Source organism: Bison bison, unplaced genomic scaffold (assembly GCF_000754665.1).
Source record: "Bison bison bison isolate TAMUID 2011002044 unplaced genomic scaffold, Bison_UMD1.0 scf7180017864462, whole genome shotgun sequence".
NCBI lineage: Eukaryota > Metazoa > Chordata > Mammalia > Artiodactyla > Bovidae > Bison > Bison bison.
Window position 1 is genome coordinate 6,088,875 of NW_011495024.1, and position 18,622 is coordinate 6,107,496.

General features: G+C 37.6%; 1 protein-coding gene across 1 annotated transcript in view; it reads left to right on the forward strand.

Moving 5' to 3' along the window:
* The window catches only part of CHRM3 (cholinergic receptor, muscarinic 3), a 497,135-nt gene that overhangs the window by 174,494 nt on the left and 304,019 nt on the right, over positions 1 to 18,622 (forward strand). The window contains exon 3 of the mRNA XM_010860121.1: positions 15,516 to 15,621. The gene's annotated coding sequence lies outside the window, so the exon portion shown is untranslated. The remainder of the gene's footprint in view (positions 1 to 15,515; positions 15,622 to 18,622) is intronic.

Sequence of the window (18,622 nt, forward strand, 5' to 3'; positions counted from 1 at the left end):
CCTGTTCTGAAGTAGAAAAGGATCCTGAGCTGTTTGTGCTATACAGCATTTACTCTGGTTCCCCTCAGAAAACCTCACTTGGCCAAACAAGATGGGGAAAAACTAGACTCAGGATGTATCTACCTTGAGGAGATTCAAATGCAAGGCTCAGTTTTAACATTTCTAACTAATCCTGTTGTAAAAATAATGATAACATAGTATTTAAGCCAATATTCCCCAGATTTATCTGAGTATCAGATATCTTCCTGGAATCTTGTGGAGCTCCTGGGATCAGGTGAAGTCTAAAAAATGTCATAAACACCTATAGGGAGTCCTTCGATTGCTTGATTTTGCCTTCTTGAAACAGTGTCATCTTGGTCACTTATTAAAATCCAGATAGTTAAGATGGCTCTCTACTGTAATGCCAGCAAGGGTCACTTTTTATAAAAATGGTAAAGTGTTGTGTCAAAATTTGTCTCTATAATGTATTTAAATATCAATATTTTTAATAAGCATAATATACAACACTGCCCTGGAGGAGGGCATAGCAATCCACTTCTTCCTGCCTGGATAATCCCATGGACAGAGGAGCCTGGTCAGCTACAATCCACGGGGTCACAAAGAGTCAGACACGACTAAAACGACTTAGCTCACATGCACGCATACAGCACTGCAAATGATATAGAGTTCTAACGTTAATTTCCATTGTATTCCAGATGCACACACACATACCAATTATAGATAAAATGACTGTGTTAATGATCCACTGAGGTTCCTTTTATATCTGGATTGAATGACTTGTGACAGTCCCCTTTATGTCCCCATACTCTTACTGTTTCATGACAGTATCCCTGAATGCCCTGCTTTCTTGTATCTTGTAGAAACATTTATAAATCTTCTCAGTTTCTACCTGCAGTTGTTAAGTTTGTTACTTGCTTGTTTGTTTTAATCACCGGTATTCCCAAGGCGTCTGACTTAGCTGAAGTTCTCTTTGAGAAGTGCCTGCAGTTAAGAGTTGACCAGGCAGGGCCTCATTATTTGCTCTGGTCTTGGCTGTGTGTCTATTTTGGCAGCAATGTGGACTTCCGGGCATATTTGGGGCACAGAATCCTTACCTACAATCTTGTGGAAGAGACAGACCAATGAATAAGTGAATAGGGATAACTTTTAACTATAGGGAGTTTGGGAGTCTCCGAAGCACCTAACATCCCAAAGAGGGAATATGGAGAAGAAAGAAGCTGAGAGACGCCAGCAGGGCATCAGATGTGGAGCATCCTGTCTTGGACAAGAACTCAGACTTAAATAGAATAGGGGTTTTGTTTTCAAGTTATTTTTCCATTTAAAAAAATAAATATAGCCATGTTATCACTTAGCTGTAGTATTTCCTTTCTCTTTTTATAAGGTGCAGTTATTTTTATCATTCCTTTGCAATAAGTTGATGGCTTTAACTTTAGGCTCTGAATGAGAAGACCAAGGCACTGAATGAAGCAACTGCCCAGAGTCCAGGTTAACTTTTGCTGAAGACCCGAAATGGAAACTTCCTGAGTCCTGAAATGAAAAGTGAAAACTGGGAAAAAAGGAAAAACATTATTCTCTAAACAAGCAAGTTCTAGACATAAAGAAAGATATGCCTTTATTATTATTTATTTTAATTTTTAAAAACATATCCACCTTAGATGCTTTAAACTAAGCTAATATAATTACTAATTTATTCATCATCTAATCAATCCCAAAGTTTAATTGATGAGTTTGGCTGTGTCATTACCAGGAAGAGATGTTGGATTGCAAATTTGCTAGTGATCCTTTAAGGTGTTTCTCTGATTCCTGATGGAAACACTCCAAAGAATGTGTTGTGCTGTACTTAGTCACTCAGCCATCTCCAACTCTTTCCAACCCCATGGGTTGTAACCCACCAGGCTCATCTGCCCCTGGGGGTTCTCCAAGCAAGAATACTGGAGTGGGTTTCCATGTCCTCCTCCAGGGGATCTTCCCAACCTAGGGACCGAACCCAGGTCTCCTGCATTGCAAACGGATTCTTAACCATCAGAGCCACTGGAGAAGCCCAAGAATACTGGAGTGGGCAGCCTATTCCTTCTCCAGGGGAGCTTCCTGACCCAGGAATCGAAGCAGGGTCTCCAAAGAATATCAGTTTATAAATCTAAACTCCAGGTATATTTTTCCTTTTAAAATTGGATCCTTGATACCAAGGGGGTCAGGGGAAGGTGGGATGAATTGGGAGATTGGAACTGACATATACACACTGCTGCTGCTGCTACTAAGTTGCTTCAGTCGTGTCCGACTCTGTGTGACCCCATAGACAGCAGCCCACCAGGCTCCCCCATCCCTGGGATTCTCCAGGCAAGAACACTGGAGTGGGTTGCCATTTCCTTCTCCAATGCATGAAAGTGAAAAGTGAAAGTGAAGTCGCTCAGTCATGTCCGACTCTTAGCGACCCCATGGACTGCAGCCTACCAAGCTCCTCCATCCATGGGATTTTCCAGGCAGGAGTACTGGAGTGGGGTGCCATTGCCTTCTCCCATATACACACTACTATGTATAAAATAGATAACTAGTGAGAACATATTGTATAGCACAGGAAAATCTACTCAATATTCTGTGATGACCTAAATGGGAAGGAAGTCTAAAAAAGAGTGTGTGTGTGTGTGTGTGTACAGCAAAAACACACACATTTTTAAGCAACTATACTCCAATAAACATTAATTTTTAAAAACTAAAATAAAGATAACAATAATAGTATTCAAAAAAATAAGTAAAAGTGGATCCTTAAAATACTAGAAACACTATAATTTGACCATTCTCTATAACATTGTTTTGATCAAAAATACAAAATACTCCTTCCTGGTTTTCTTATTCATATTATGTTTAACTTCAGAAAGAGAGAGAGATACAATGCAGTCCCCTATATTGGGTCTGCTGAAATGTTAGCTTCAAAAAAAAAAAAATGTGGTTAACATTTCCAAGCAGCTAAACCCAATCATGTCTGGCTAAAGAATAGTATTTTACAGATACTGTATTGTTTATGTAATTAAGGAACTCAAGACTGGACCTTTTCCTTTGTTGTGGATTGTTTGAACCTTTCAAGAATACAGGAAACCCTTTGTTGGGTTAAACATTTTTAAAACTTATGATTTTGTGGGGAAAATAATAGCAATGACTTTTAAATCAGATTTTTTTTTTTTTTTAACTGTAGAGCATCTTACTGAAAGGAGAGTTTATCATTTTCACTTCTTACAACACCACCTTTAAAAATCCTTTCTCCAAATAGTAGTTATTATTGTTTTCCTGAAATATATTTTTCCAAGGATTATTTCCATTTCCCCAGGTAGCGCTAGTGGTAAAGAATTCAACTGCCAATGCAGGAGCCATAAGAGACATGCATTTGATCCCTGAGTGGGGAAGATCCCCTGGAAAAGGAAATGGCAACCCACTCCAGTATTCTTGCCTGGAGAATCCCCTGGACAGAGAGGCCTGGCAGGCTACACTCCATGGGGTCACAAAGAGTCGGACACAACTGAAGTGCCTCAGCACATATTTCCATTTTATGACTCAGCTCTGGAATATTGGCCAAGGATTGTTTCCACTCTGCCCTTGGTACAAGAGTGCCCCTGAGAACCTACAGATAATAAAGAGATTTTGCTGAGAATACTGTTTTTCTTTCCAAAAATCAGATAGACTTATTGATTGATCAATAGAGATAATGTCCAATTATGATGAGGAAAGTGGGAAACAAAATTGTTATATCTTTTTGATAAGTCACTAACATTATCTACTAAAATAAATGTGATGACCCTAGGACCTATAAATTCTAGTTTTAACTGTATAACTATAAAAATTAACATAAATGTACAGAGACAAGAGGATTATAATTGCTAAATTGTTTATAATTTAAAAAAGAAGTGATTCTAATCCCATAAACATAAATGGATTAAATAAATTGTGGCATATCCATGTTGAAATGGATTCATCAGTTCTTACAATGCATGTTTTAGAATTGAAAGCTAAAAACCATATGATTATCTCAGTAGATGCAGAGAAAGCCTTTGAAAAAATTCCACATCCATTTATGATAAAAACCCTCCAGAAAGCAGGAATAGAAAGAACATACCTCAACATAATAAAAGCCATATATGATATATATGATAAACCCACAGCAAACATTATCCTCAATGGTGAAAAATTGAAAGCATTTCCCCTAAAGTCAGGAACAAGACAAGGGTGCCCACTCTCACCACTACTATTCAACATAGTTTTGGAAGTTTCAGTCACAGCAATCAGAAAAGAAAAAGAAATAAAAGAAATCCAGATTGGGAAAGAAGAAGTAAAACTCTCACTGTTTGCAGATGACATGATCCTCTACATAGAAAACCTTAAAGACACCACCAGAAAATTACTAGAGCTAATTAATGAATATAGTAAAGTTGCAGGATATAAAATTAACTCACAGAAATCCCTTGTATTCCTATACACTAACAATGAGAAAACAGAAAGAGAAATTAAGGAAACAATTCCATTCACCATTGTGATGAAAATAATACAATACTTAGGAATAAATCTACCTAAAGAAACAAAAGACCTATATATAGAAAACTATAAAACACTGATGAAAGAAATCAAAGATGACACAAATAGATGGAGAAATATACCATGTTCATGAATCGGAAGAATCAATATAGTGAAAATGAGTATACTACCCAAAGCAATCTATAGATTCAATGCAATCCCTATCAAGCTGCCAACGGTATTTTTCAGAGAACTAGAACAAATAATTTCACAATTTCTATGGAAATACAAAAAACCTCGAATAGCCAAAGCAATCTTGAGAAAGAAGAATGGAAATGGAGGAATCAAGCTATCTGACTTCAGACTCTACTACAAAGCTACAGTCATCAAGACAGTATGGTACTGGCACAAAGACAGAAATATAGATCAATGAAACAAAACAGAAAGCCCAGAGATAAATCCATGCACCTGTGGACATCTTATCTTTGACAAAAAAGGCAAAAATATACAATGGAGAAAAGACAATCTCTCTAACAAGTGGTGCTGGGAAAACTGGTCAACCACATGTAAAAGAATGAAACTAGAACACTTTCTAACACCATACACAAAAATAAACTCAAAATGGATTAAAGATCTAAATGTAAGACCAGAAACTATAAAACTCCTATAGGAAAATGTAGGCAAAACATTCTCTGACATAAATTATAGCAGGATCCTCTGCGACCCACTTCCCAGAGTAATGGAAATAAAAGCAAAAATAAATGGGACCTAATTAAACTTAATGGCTTTTGCACAACAAAGGAAACTATAAACAAGGTGAAAAGACAGCCTTCAGAATGGGAGAAAATAATAGCAAACAAAATAACTGACAAAGAATTAATCTCAAAAATATACAAGTAGCTCCTACTGCTCAATTCCAGAAAAATAAACGACCTAATCAAAAAAAACGGGCCAAAGAACTAAACAGTCATTTCTCCAAAGACACCATACAGATGGCTAAAAAACATATGAAAAGATGCTCAACATCACTCATTATCAGATATATGCAAATTAAAATCACAATGAGGTATCATTTCACACCAGTCAGAAGGGCTGCTATCAAAAAGTCTCCAAATAATAAATGCTGAAGAGGGTGTGGAGAAAAATGAACCCTCTTACACTGTTGGTGAGAATGCAAACAAGTACAGCCACTATGGAGTACAGTGTGGAGATTCCTTAAAAAACTGGAAATAGACCTCCCATATGACCCAACAATCCCACTACTGGTCATACACACCAAGGAAACCCTAAATGAAAGAGACACATGTACCGCAATGTTCATCACAGAACTGTTTACAATAGCTAGGACATGGAAGCAATCTAGATGTCCATTGGCAGACGAATAGATAAGAAAGCTGTGGTACTATACACAATGGAGTATTACTCAGCCATTAAAGAGAATGCATTTGAATCAGCCCTAATGAGGTTGATGAAACTTGAGCCTATTATACAGAGTGAAGTAAGTCAGAAAGAAAAACACCAATATAGTATATTAATGCATATATATGGAATTTAGAAAGAGGGTAATGCTGCCCTATATGCGAGACAGCAAAAGAGATACAGATGTAAAGAACAGACTTTTGGACTCTGTGGGAGAAGGCGAAGGTGGGATGATTTGAGATAATAGCATTGAAACATGTGTATTACCATATGTGAAATAGATCACCAGTCCAGGTTTGATGCATGAGGCAGGGTGCTCAGGGCTGGTGCACTGGGATGACCCTGAGGGGTGGGATGGGGAGGGAGGTGGAAGGGGGGTTCAGGATGGGGGATACATGTACACCCATGGCTGATTCATGTCAATGTATGGCAAAAACCACTACAATATTGTAAAGTAATTAGCCTCCAATTAAAATAAATAAATAAAATTTTTTAAAAAGCATGTGTTAGATCCACTGGGATGGATGAGGAAGTTGTGCTGCATTGTTTACTGAGAAGAGAATATGCATTATAATATAGTGACAGAAGAACAGTAAAGGAAATGGTAATTTTGAATGAAAAGAGAAAATACATGGGATGATAAACATCAAATTTAACATTTAAGGGACCGAATTTGGGAGTGAGAATGAGAGGAAATAAAATCATTTTTTTCTTTTATGTAACTTGAGTATTGTTTCATTTATTAAATGAGCTTTATTACTTAGAAAAAAACTATTTTATTATGTATTATTATACAAGGATAGTCATTTAATTCTGCTTCTAAGTTGCTAGGCAGCCTAGAATTCAGGCTGACAGAGATTGAGCTGTAAGAACAAAAAAATTAATGACAGAACCAGGGTGAGCAAAACAGCTTCCTTCTCCTTAGTATTCTTCCCACTCTGTTAACATAGGTACTTTAGCATTAGAAATAAGTTGATCTCTAAGCTTATCCACAAATGCATATATCAACTCATACATAACTCTGTCTCCACTGTGAATAAAAAGGTAAAAATTAATAATTTCTCTGGATAAAAGAAAAAGTGTAAGTTTGTAACCTATGGCTTTTCTTCCTACCTCGTTTCTACCAGTTATACAGATTAACTACTTTTTGATCACCCTATCTTACCAATTTAATATTGTGGTGAATCATATGTAATAAATAACCTTCATTCTTTGAATTAAAGATATAATAGTTCCTACACAATATCCAGTGATATGAATTGCCTTCAAATTAATTGTATTATGAAAGGAGCTATGGTTTTGGAATGTCCTCATTTGATTTTTATCCTTATACTGAAAGGTGTTAGTTAGCAAAGAGGGATATTTCTCTTTTGGCATCATACATGTTTTACTCAAAGGTCATATTTCATTTTAAATTCACCACTTGGAAACCAAGGACAAAATTCAGAAATGGTAGGACCTGGGCTAAGTGATTCTTTTTTTTCAGCTTAAACATTCTATAAATTTATGAGTTTTAAGGAAAGGTAGAAGCCAAAACTACAGATAAAGCTCAACATAATCTGTAGGCTTTTGTTCACTGTAGAATTGAATATAACATTGGGAATGTACTAGTCTAGGGTTGGTATAACAAAATGCCAAACTAGGTAGCTTAACTACACACATTTCTTCTTTCCTAGTTCTGGAGCCTGATGGGTCAAGATCAACGTGCCATCAGAGTCAGTTTCTGGGAGGCCTCTGTCCTTGGCTTGCAGACAGTGCCTTGTCAGTGTGTCCTGTGGCCTTTTTTGTATGGATGGGGTTTGGGGTGGGAGGGGAAGGGAGAGCACATGTTCTCAAGTGCACTCAGGTACTTCTTCTTACAAGGACATCATTCTTGTTGAATTACAGCCGCAACCTTAAGATCCTGTTTAAATCACATTGGGACTTATAGCTTTAACCTATTACTTTGAGGAAGACACAATTCAGTCCATAACAGGGAGAAAAATAGGCCTGGGATACTATAGGATACTAAAGTTGTATATGTTTCATTTTATGCTAAGTTTCTGCTTTCTAAGTTTTCGCTCCATCTTTTAGTAAAAGCAGTAAATTTAAGTGACATTTAACTGCCTTTTCCAGCCAGCAGTCATAATCTTTAAAGTCTAATTTTATAAAGGCATGCATTATTTTGTTAAATTGTTAAAATGTCTTTAACATTTTATGCAGAATATATGCATATATCTTTCTAAAGAGTTATGTTTAAAAATATGTCTTTTAAAAACTTTTCCTTTTAAAACAGCTTTAGTGCAGAAAGAACTGTTTAAATCTCAGATGTTAGAAGTCATCAGTTTCTATTATTTAACTGCCACTATAGAAGTATGATCTGATCTGATCTGATAGAAGTATTAGTTGGTTGCTAATACTTTTTTCTGATTTATAAAAAAATCAAAATATAGAAGAACACAGAAATTACATCTAATTACAGAAAGAACCAACAAACAAACATTAATATTATTGGTGAAATTCCTTTTAGTCACTTTTCTATGTCCATAGGACAAAAAGTGAAATTACAAAGTTTGAGTAATACTCTTCACCCTGTTTTGTGTATCAAGTTGAATTCAGCCTCCAACTTTTATCTCAGCAGTATGAGATTAGGTTTGCTGAAATTGGATTGACAAGTGGTCCTTTTCTACAAATGAGGGTAACATTTTCTTCTCCCATTAAGACTCTCTGCCAAAACTGAAACGGAAAACAATACTTTCCACTTAATTGTCATTTGATACTGCCTTGAATTTCTTGAACTCTTGGTGTAATGAGACTTTATAAGAGTCTCAGTATCCACTCCTGTAGGCCTCAGGCTCAGGGACTTGTAAGAATTTAAAGCTATCATCTTGCAAGTCTCAGGCCTACCCAGTCTCTGTGCATTCAATGGGACTCATTCCTCTGTTAGTGGCTTTTGGGAGAACACTCAAGTGATCTGGAGTAGGTCTTGGCAAGAGACAGTCTTTAGTTTAACTTCTTCAGATCCTGTTTTGCTCTCCTCATTCTTAAACGTAGATGCCACCCCCCACCCCAGCACACCTCCTCCGAAGGTAAGAGATTTAATAATCTGACCTGCTACACTATTAACCAGTCCACTTACCCCAGAATACTGAACTTTGCCCATGCTTCCAATCACTGGCTGAGGGCTTATCAGCTTGTATGAGCCAACAAGTTGGCTACCATCTTGATAACAAATATGGAACCTACCCAGAAGACTTCTGATACTGTGCTGTCCATCAGCCCAGCCTAGCTCAGTGGCCATTCTTCTGGGTTTGTAGTGTCTCCTCAGACATCTGTCAGCTGAAAACAATGCACTGTCTAAAAGCTGAGAATTCTGTTTTAGTGGGCAGACATACGGAGGACTTCCGCCCAGGAGACAGCCATTGTTGGACTGCTCTGAAGAGGTAACGGAGGAGTCAGGATACAAAGGCGTTTTTTGAAAGTAACTCGATACTCAGAACATCAAATGATTATAGTTAATTAAAGAGAAATACACATCTCTAGGTAATGAATTTAGCACTCTTCTATGTATAGGAAGTTGCAAGAGTCTGAGCTTATTAAAATAATTCCTTTGATATGAACCATAACTATTTCATACTAGTGTTCTGCTTTTCTTCTTCCTGAATCCCCTCAGGTTACACTGTTAAGGGGCAGCTGAAGTGGCTGATGGCCTGATGGCCACAACATCCTTTGTTTTCTAATGTGGCAGGAACAGTCTTCACTCACAAGCTTCAGTCAAGGGTGACACAGCACTCAATTGATTAAAAAAAAAAAAAAAAACTGCCAAAGTGAGTGCTTTTCTTTCTCTCCAATGCCATTCTCATTTGCTGTCTCCCCTTCCACAGTGTTGTGCTGCCTGGAATACCCAGGTAGAGTCTATTTTAGAGCACTTGATATCCACCAAAAACTCTTGTTGTGCTGCTGTAATGCCCATTAATCAAAACAGCTAAACCTTTTTTCACAATCCTTGTAGAAAATAAAAAGCCAATGGAACCTCTACCATTCAAACCAGGAGTTGTGTTAATAAGTAAACATTAATTTACTTGGATGACTAAAATAAGGATGGACAAAGGCAAAGGAATGTAGATGGCAAAAGATGACTCAGCACCAAGTTTTTGTCTCAATAATCTCTGTAGAGCTGTGGTTCTACACAGAGCAAGCGAGCAGATATCTGTTTCTTTATCTATAAAATGCAAGTAACAATAGGGCTGTGAAGATGAAATGATTGGATGTATGTCAAGGCCTTGGAATAGCACCTGGAATATGGCAATCATTCAGTAAATATTTGTTGTTGCTGTTGTTGTTAATATTGATTCTATTGTTAAGTGGAATTTAAAATGGAAAAGATCCAAGCTTTTGTATATCAATTTTACCTGTTTCTTATTGGTCAACTTAGAGACAGTTATTTGATCCCTGAAGCTCCTCTGCAAATGGGAAACATAACAAGTCTGGTGCACTAGAAACAACTTGTTCTCTTAACCTGTTTCACCTGCTGCTATTTTTGTTTTCCTTCAGTTACAAAGGAATGAATAATTTTACTCATAAGAACTGTTGCATCTTTTCATTAGTCCCCTCTCTCTCTCTCTCTCTGGATGTGATGGGCTGGCTAAAGTGAGAAGAGCTCTGAAGGAAACAAATCAGAATATAAATCTGAATGAACAGCGATATTTAGTGAATGCTGTTTTTTCATGAATACTGAATGCAAACCAGACCTAGCATAATATCTACATTTTGAAACTATATTTATCCTATTCCCATGAAACAAATTGTTAGGCTCAATTTTGTCAAAGCCCTTGTTATTTGGTCTTCAGATAAAGATATTGTGAAATTAAGTGGGGAAATATTCTAGGTCTTCTCTGAGAGTTTCAGCTCTAATTTCATCCAAATTCTAGAAGTTAATTAGTTAAGCTTATTTGTTTCAAAACTGTGAGCAGGTATAATGCTGTCCAAATTAGAGGGCTACAGATTCATTTATCATCCACTTAGATTGCAAAATATCCATTAAGATGCTTTGCATCTTCCTAGGCATAGGAGAATATACACATTCAAAATAATTAGAAAATAGGGAAATCTGATTTTTGAAAAAATTTTAAGGAAATGGAACAGCTCAAATTATCATATTAAGCCTCCAAAACTACTACCTCGTTGAGTGGTCTTCTCAGAGTCTGTGTTCGAGAAACACCTGATAAGCTGATAGAAAGAAACTGATACTTTAAAGATACTATCAAAATAGCCTACCATTCTCTATATACATCCTAAATCAAGGTCATGTTTTGTTGACCTATTAAAAGAGCCTGACACCTGGTCTTCCATAATTATTATTCTGTCTCTTTCTTTGTTTTCCAAATTATTTAGCTCACTGCATAATTACAGCGACAGTCTCTGGAATCACCAATCATATTTTGATTATGAAACCTTTTAAGCCATGTTTGCTAGCATTCAAAAGAGCCTGTCATTTATACTAAGAGATTTGAAGCTTATTCCTTCATGAATGTCATATACAATTAATTTGCAATAGAGTGAATGTGAAGCCAGGGTGAAAGCCAGTTCCCTTGCTGGTTTTCAAAATGAATACTTGCTCAATCTAATACTAGAGAAACTTAGATAAACCTCAGGGTGTTCAATCTTATTTATTGTTCTCTGGTTCATTTAGCACAGAAGGTCTTTTTATTAGTAGATACCTTAGTGATTGAATGATGTTTGTTTCTTTTGGTTATTAATCATGCAACTTAATTTTTATTATTGAGAGATATGTATTTACGTACTTTAAATGATGTGAATCTCAATATGTAGGCATGTTGGGACCCCTAATTGTAAATTAGGCAAGTGTGTTCTGGATATTTATTAGTTTTAATGATAAAACCCATGTAACAAAGACTTACTGAGAAACTACTGTGTGCAAGACACTTAGTAAGTTACTATAAGACTGGCCCATGCCTCAGTGGAACTCAAAGAGTACTTGCCTTTTGGCCCATTAGATTCAAAGAATCTATGGTGAAATATGAATTCCAGGCTCACTGGTATGTCCCGTACAGCAGAAAAATGTCTGTTTTCAGAGGAAAAACAGAAAGCAGTATTAAAGAGGCCTCCATATTCCTTGATTATACTTTCTTTATTTTAGACTCTTATGGATTGCATTTTTGGCAGCAAGATTGGTTTTCCTTGTTTGAAGACTTACCCATCACTTCCTCTAGTAGGAATGAGTGTGTTACTATACTACTGAATTTTCTCATGAAGTTCCCATTGTAGAGATACTGTTTCCTAAAGAGATGCCAGAATCTAAATAGCAGAGCCGTTAGTGGGAAAGATAGCCTGGACTCAAGTGACCTCTGCTCACTGACTCACTAGCCTCAGTCTCCCCATGCATAAAGTGAATGGGTCTCATTAAAGATTAACTTCTACCATTGCTTTCCTTAGGACACGTTTCTCTGACTGGGGCTCCCAAAAGAAGAGCAATCTAAGAGGCCTCCCTTGGGTCAGGTGCCCTCCTTTTGCCGAAGTAGGAGAGGGTCCTTTGATGGATAGTTTCAGCACTGGGAGCCATAGCAGAGGGAGATGCCCTAAAAGGGGAGGGATGCTGAGCTGGCAAAGTGGCTGATGTTCTTTAAAATAGTGCTTCTCAAACTATGAAGGACCAATGGCTTTTTTTCTTTTCTTTTTCCCCAGTCCTTTGCAAATTGATACTTTTTTAAAAAGACATGTGAGATACAAACCTATCTCTAAATTATTAATCAAGCTTTCCTCCATCTCTCGGATTATCCTGTTGCACAGTCTCAGAAGAGCTTCTCTCATCCTTGCTGAGGAAATCCCTCCACACATGCCCCTAGAATCCCTCTACCTCTCACCTTGCAGCCTCTTCTCATCCTCTGGTCATCTGACTTAACCTTCACCTCTCAGGAAACTGCAAGGTCCTCCTTTTAAAAATCCAATAATATCTTGTCAGGTTTCATCCTCAAATTCTCCTCTGGTGCTTACTGTTCCTTCCGGATGGATGCTCTACCCTCAAGGACATCCCTCACAAGAACAGATTTCCCTCCTTCTCCTCTCATGAAACTTGGTGCCTTTTTCTTTCTCTCGGCCAACTTTCTAAGAGAGATGCTTTTCTAAGATTCAGGGCCCAATTCTTAGGCTCTGTGCTCTTTAAAATTATAAATATCAGTGTCCAAAATGGGGTTATGAGATTTTCTTTCAGATTTGATTATATCCCAAGATATTTGCAAACAGTATATCTGATAAGGGACTGAAATCCAAAATATGTTTTAAAAACTCATACCACTAAATGTCAAAAAAAAAAAAAAAAAGTAATCTGATTAGGAAATGGACAGAAGACCTGATGAGACATTTTTACAAATGTATATTTTACAAATATACAGGTAGCCACCTAAAGATGCTCAGCATGACTAGTTATCAGGTAAATATGCAAATCAAAACTACAGTGAGGCACTTCCCTGTTGGTCCAGTGGTTAAGAATCTACCTTGCAATGCAGAGGCCATCAGTTCAATCCCTGGTCTGAGAAGATCCCCCATGCCGTGGGGCAACAAAGTCTGTGTGTCACAACTACTGAGCCCATGCTCTGGAGCCTGCAAGCTGCATCTACCAAGTCCATGCGCCACAACTATTGAAGCCTGTGCACTCTAGAGCCTGTGTTCCGCAACAAGAGAAGCCACTGCAATGAGAAGTCTGTGTGTGTACTGTACTAGAGAGTAGCCCCCACTCACCACAGCTAGAGAGAGCCCACACACAGCATCAAAGACCCAGTGCAGTCAAAAGTAAGTAAATAGTCCACATTAAAAAAAAAAAAAAACCTATAATACAACCTAATGCCTGTCAGAATAACTGTTATCAAAAAGACAGGAAATAACAAGTGTTGGCAAGAATGAGTAGAAAAAGGAACCCTAGTACCCTGTTGCTTGGAATATAAATTGCAACCACTATGGAAAACAGTATGGAGGTTCCTCAAAAAATTAAAACTAGAACTACCGTATGATCCAGCAATTGCACTTCTGGATAATTAGCCAGAGAAAACAAAAACACTAATTTTAAAAGATATATGTTCCCCTATTATTTGCAGTCTCCAAGATATAGATGCAATTGAACTGTGTCTTGATAAAAGAGTGGATAAAGAAGATGCAATATTCTGGAATGTTAACCATAAAAAGGAATGAAATCTTGTCATTTGTAACAACATGTGTAGACCTAGAGGGTATTATGGAGAAGGAAATAGGAACCCACTCCAGTGTTCTTGCCTGGAGAATCCCAGGGACGGGGGAGCCTGGTGGGCTGTCATCTCTGGGATCACACAGAGTCGGACACGACTGAAGCGACTTAGCAGCAGCAGCAGAGGGTATTATGCTAAGGGAAATAAGCCAGAGGGAATAAAATAAATACCGTATGATTTCACTTATATGTGGAGTATAAAAAGCAAGTAAATGGACAAAATAAAATAGACTCATAGATACAGAAGACAAATTGATGGCTACAAGAGGGGAGAGAGATGGGAAAACAGATGAAATAAGTGAAGGAGATTAAGAGTTTAAAAATTCCAATTGTAAAATAATAAGTCACATTGATACAATGCACAGCATAGGGAATACAACCAATAATATTGTAACAACTTTGTACCGTGACAGATGGTTCATTTCAGTTCACTTCAGTCGCTCAGTCCTGTCAGACTTTTTGCGACCCCATGAACGGCAGCATGCCAGGCCTCCCTGTCCATCACCAACTCCCGGAGTTTATCAAACTCATGTCCATTGAGTCGGTGATGCCATCCAACAATCTCATCCTCTGTCCCCTTCTCCTCCCACCTTCAATCTTTCCCAGCATCACGGTCTTTTCCAATGAGTTAGTTCTTTGCATCACGTGGCCAAAGTATTGGAGTTTCAGCTTCAGCATCAGTCCTCCCAATGAATATTCAGGACTGATTTCCTTTAGGATGAACTGGTTGGATCTCCTTGCAGTACAAGGGACTCTCAAGAGTCCAAAACCACAGTTCAAAAGCATAGATTCTAGATACCATGGTACCAATTCTAGATACCATGACAGATGGTATCTAGGTTTAATGGCAGTGATCATTTCATAATGTGTACAAATAGCGAATCACTGTTGTACACCTGAAACTAATGGGATATTGTATGTCAATTATAGTTCAGTTTATAAAGATTTGGTTCTATCTCTGTGTTAGAATTTAGCTAGTCATAAGATAATAGTATGTATATACTCCCAATAGTGTCTGGAAGAAGATAGTGGACTAGAACTTCTAAGTAGACAGTGTGACTGATTTACTGAAAAGTAAGATACCATCGCTAACACATAGAATAAGGGATAAGCAACTTCTTTTGTTTCCTTCTTACTTGATGCCTTTCTTTGTGTCTGGAGCTTTGGCAGGTATGAGAGGTGAAACTGTAGAAAGCCTTTCATCCAAAGTTCAATATGTAGGTTTCCTTTGTCAATAACAGGTTCCTTAACTCTCTGACCACCTGTGTCATGATATATGAAATCACTTTCTACGAAATGTTGTAGTTTTCTTATATTTCTTCAAATCATTGTGTGTAATAGTTGACTTTCCCTTCTCCAGGATCCTGGCTTTGTGTGAGCTCCATTTTCTTATTCTCTTCTAGCACCTGTGTGCTAATTAGAGGCGGAATAAATGACATTGAGAACTTCCACTAAGGTACTATAAGGTAAGATCCTTTCATGAGTTGAAATCTTTGCTTTAAAAGGGGGGTTTATGGGCTTGATTTATGAGAAGAGATTAAAGAGGAATAGGAATTCTGTTTGATGCTTTTTAATACAATTAATAATCATTACAGTGTACATCTTAATGTAAATATACATGCATGCTCAGTTCTATGTATCTTAATAAAGATGCTTTTTTTTTTTTTACTTATTTGCTCATCAGATTCAAAATTACAATGAAGGCATTTGTTGAAATATGAGATAAGTTGATTTTATTCCAAAAGCTTGTTTGTGTCTTAACTGTAGTAACATAAGGGTTTTAAAAATGCCATTAGATTTCTTATTGCATGAGACAAATATTGAACTTCAACAAGGTTGTTAGGTCTTGTGATACTCAAATCTAAATGGAGAATTAGCTGGTTCTAGCATTCATATCTGGTCAAGATGCTGGGCGTATTTCTATACCTTATTTAGTCTTCACAAATAGTGCCATCAGGGTTAAGTATTATGATCCCCATTTTACAATGAGGAAACTGATGCTTTGAGATGTTAAGAACTTTAGTGTCAAAGGCAAGGTTTGATCTTGGACATGTCAGATGCCCTTCCCTGTACTCTGCTACCTTAATGCTGGTCCTCACATTATGATGCCAGGAGCCTATACTATTGCTGTGGGATTGTTAATACACTAATCCTTTGAATGTTCTTCAGTAACACAGACATTCCACTAAATTATTCCATTTATAAAACAAAGTGAACCAAGGCTATTCCATATATAGAAAAGGGAAAAATCTGGTTTGGGGGACTCAGGATGAATTGAAATTGCTTGTGAAAGCAGATAAAGGAAATACTAATTCCAAGTTTCTTCTTTGGCTTTTTGTTCTTTTAAAATAAAGGTTTAGAGTAATGGTGCAAGTATGGCTACCAAAACTAAGCTTTTAAACTATAATCCTGATATTATATACTTTACATTCATTAGGCTCAGAAAAAAATACGGATTAAAGATAAATTATATAATAAAATTCCTTTCCAAAGAAAGTCATGCAAGATATTGAATAAGGTACTGAGCTGAGTCGGAGGAAGGAGGTGCTGGTTAATGGAAAAGTCCCTGGGCTGGAAAATAGGAAATGGGAAATGCAGGTGACAGCAGCTCTTGAAGGCTTAAAACAGCTATTTCACCTCTCTGGACCTTTGTTCTTTATTTGTAAGTGGAGAGTGTACTGGTACTCTCTTAATATAAAATAATAACTTGCCTTTTGGCTGTCCATTGCTAATGCAGGGAAGTGCAATGTCTACTAAAGTCAGCTTTTTCCTTTATGGCCATGGAACTAAAGAGTTATCAGCTATTTTCCTGTTCCTGTCTTTATTTTAAATGCATCCTGAAACTCTTAATTTCTTTTTATTCTGTTACCACCCTGATTATCATTCAGTCTTGCTGGGACAACTGTGTAAGCTTCCTGATGGTCTCCTGGCTTCTATTCTTCCCACACAAAATCTGTTTACTGTGCAAGACTAGTGTCCAGGGGAACCCGGATTAGGGCTTGTTATTCTGTGTTCTCGTGCTTGTGCATGCTCGGTCATGTGGGACTCTTTGCAACTATAAGGACTGAGGTCCACCAGGCTCCTCTGCCCATGGGATTTCCCACACAAGAATACTGAAGTGGGTTGCTATTTCCTTCTCCATGAGATCTTCTTGACCCAGGGATTCAACCCTAGGCTGCTACCTCGTCTCCTGAATTGCAGGCAGATTCTTTACTGCCGAGCCACCATAAGAATCCAACTACCTAGTCTCTGTAAATGAGCACTGTTCCAGCTACCCAAATTTAATTCCTTTTAAAAACTAGAAGTTTTATTTTTAAGGCACATTAAAATATTCCCATATTTTAATACTTATTTGTGTAGCTTGAGGGATTTAGGAAAGTCATGAAGAATTCTCACATGTGTTTATGGTTTATTTTATGGTCTAAGCTCCTTGAGGGCAGGGATTCCCTAGTCTCTTCCTCACTGTGTGAACTACAGTATCTCTAAAGATGCCTGTTTCATGCAAGAAACTTAGTAAATATTTATTGAATGAATTAATATAGAGTCAGAAAATGCCTCAGGTAAAATATCTCAAAACAAACAAAAAAATAAGCAGTGCTTATAGATGTCCCCAAAAGGCTTATTGCTTTAGATGGTGGGTGGGATGGGGAGAGGAAAGTAGAGGAAAACATGAAAAAACAAATTCTGGGAAAGGGGAAAGATAGCATTGTACACAGAAAATAGCAGTAAATCGTTTGGAGGGACCATTTGTGGTATTTTCACTAGTGACATTGCCTTTTTAAAAAATAATTTTATTTATTTATTTACTTTGGCCATGCTGGGTCTTCGTTGCTGTGTGGGCTTTTCTCTAGTTTGGGTGAGTAGGGACTCCTCTCTAGTTGCGGTGCATGGGCTTCTCATTGCGGTGGCTTCTCTTGGAGCACAGGCTTTAGGGAGTTGCAGCACTTGGGCTTCCTAGTTGTGGCCCCCATGCTGAGCACAGGCTCAGTAATTGTGGCACATGGGCACTAAGTAAACATGGGCTTAGTTGCTCCATGGCATGTGGGATCTTCCCAGATCAGGGATCAAACCCGTATTTCCTGCATTGACAGGTGGATTCTTTACCACTGAGCCCCCAGGGAAGCCCACTAGTGGCATTTCTCATCAGTTGTAATGGGTGAAAGAGCCCACTCCTTTGGGTCTTGCATAGATTTATTAGTTAAGCCTGGCACATGGATGATTAGAAATCTTTGTTGAATGAAGACCCAACAGAATGAAATAATAAATTATCAAACTGCTAAAAGTTTGCCTTTTTTTTTATGGCCATGATAATATTCCCTTGATGCCAAGATTTAGTCCCTGTTAGTGACTGAAATTCCAAATACAGTGAGTATGAAAAATGTTCCATGGGATGACCCAGAGGGATGGTATGGGGAGGGAGGTGGGAGGGGGGTTCAGGATTGGGAACACGTGTACACCCGTGGCACA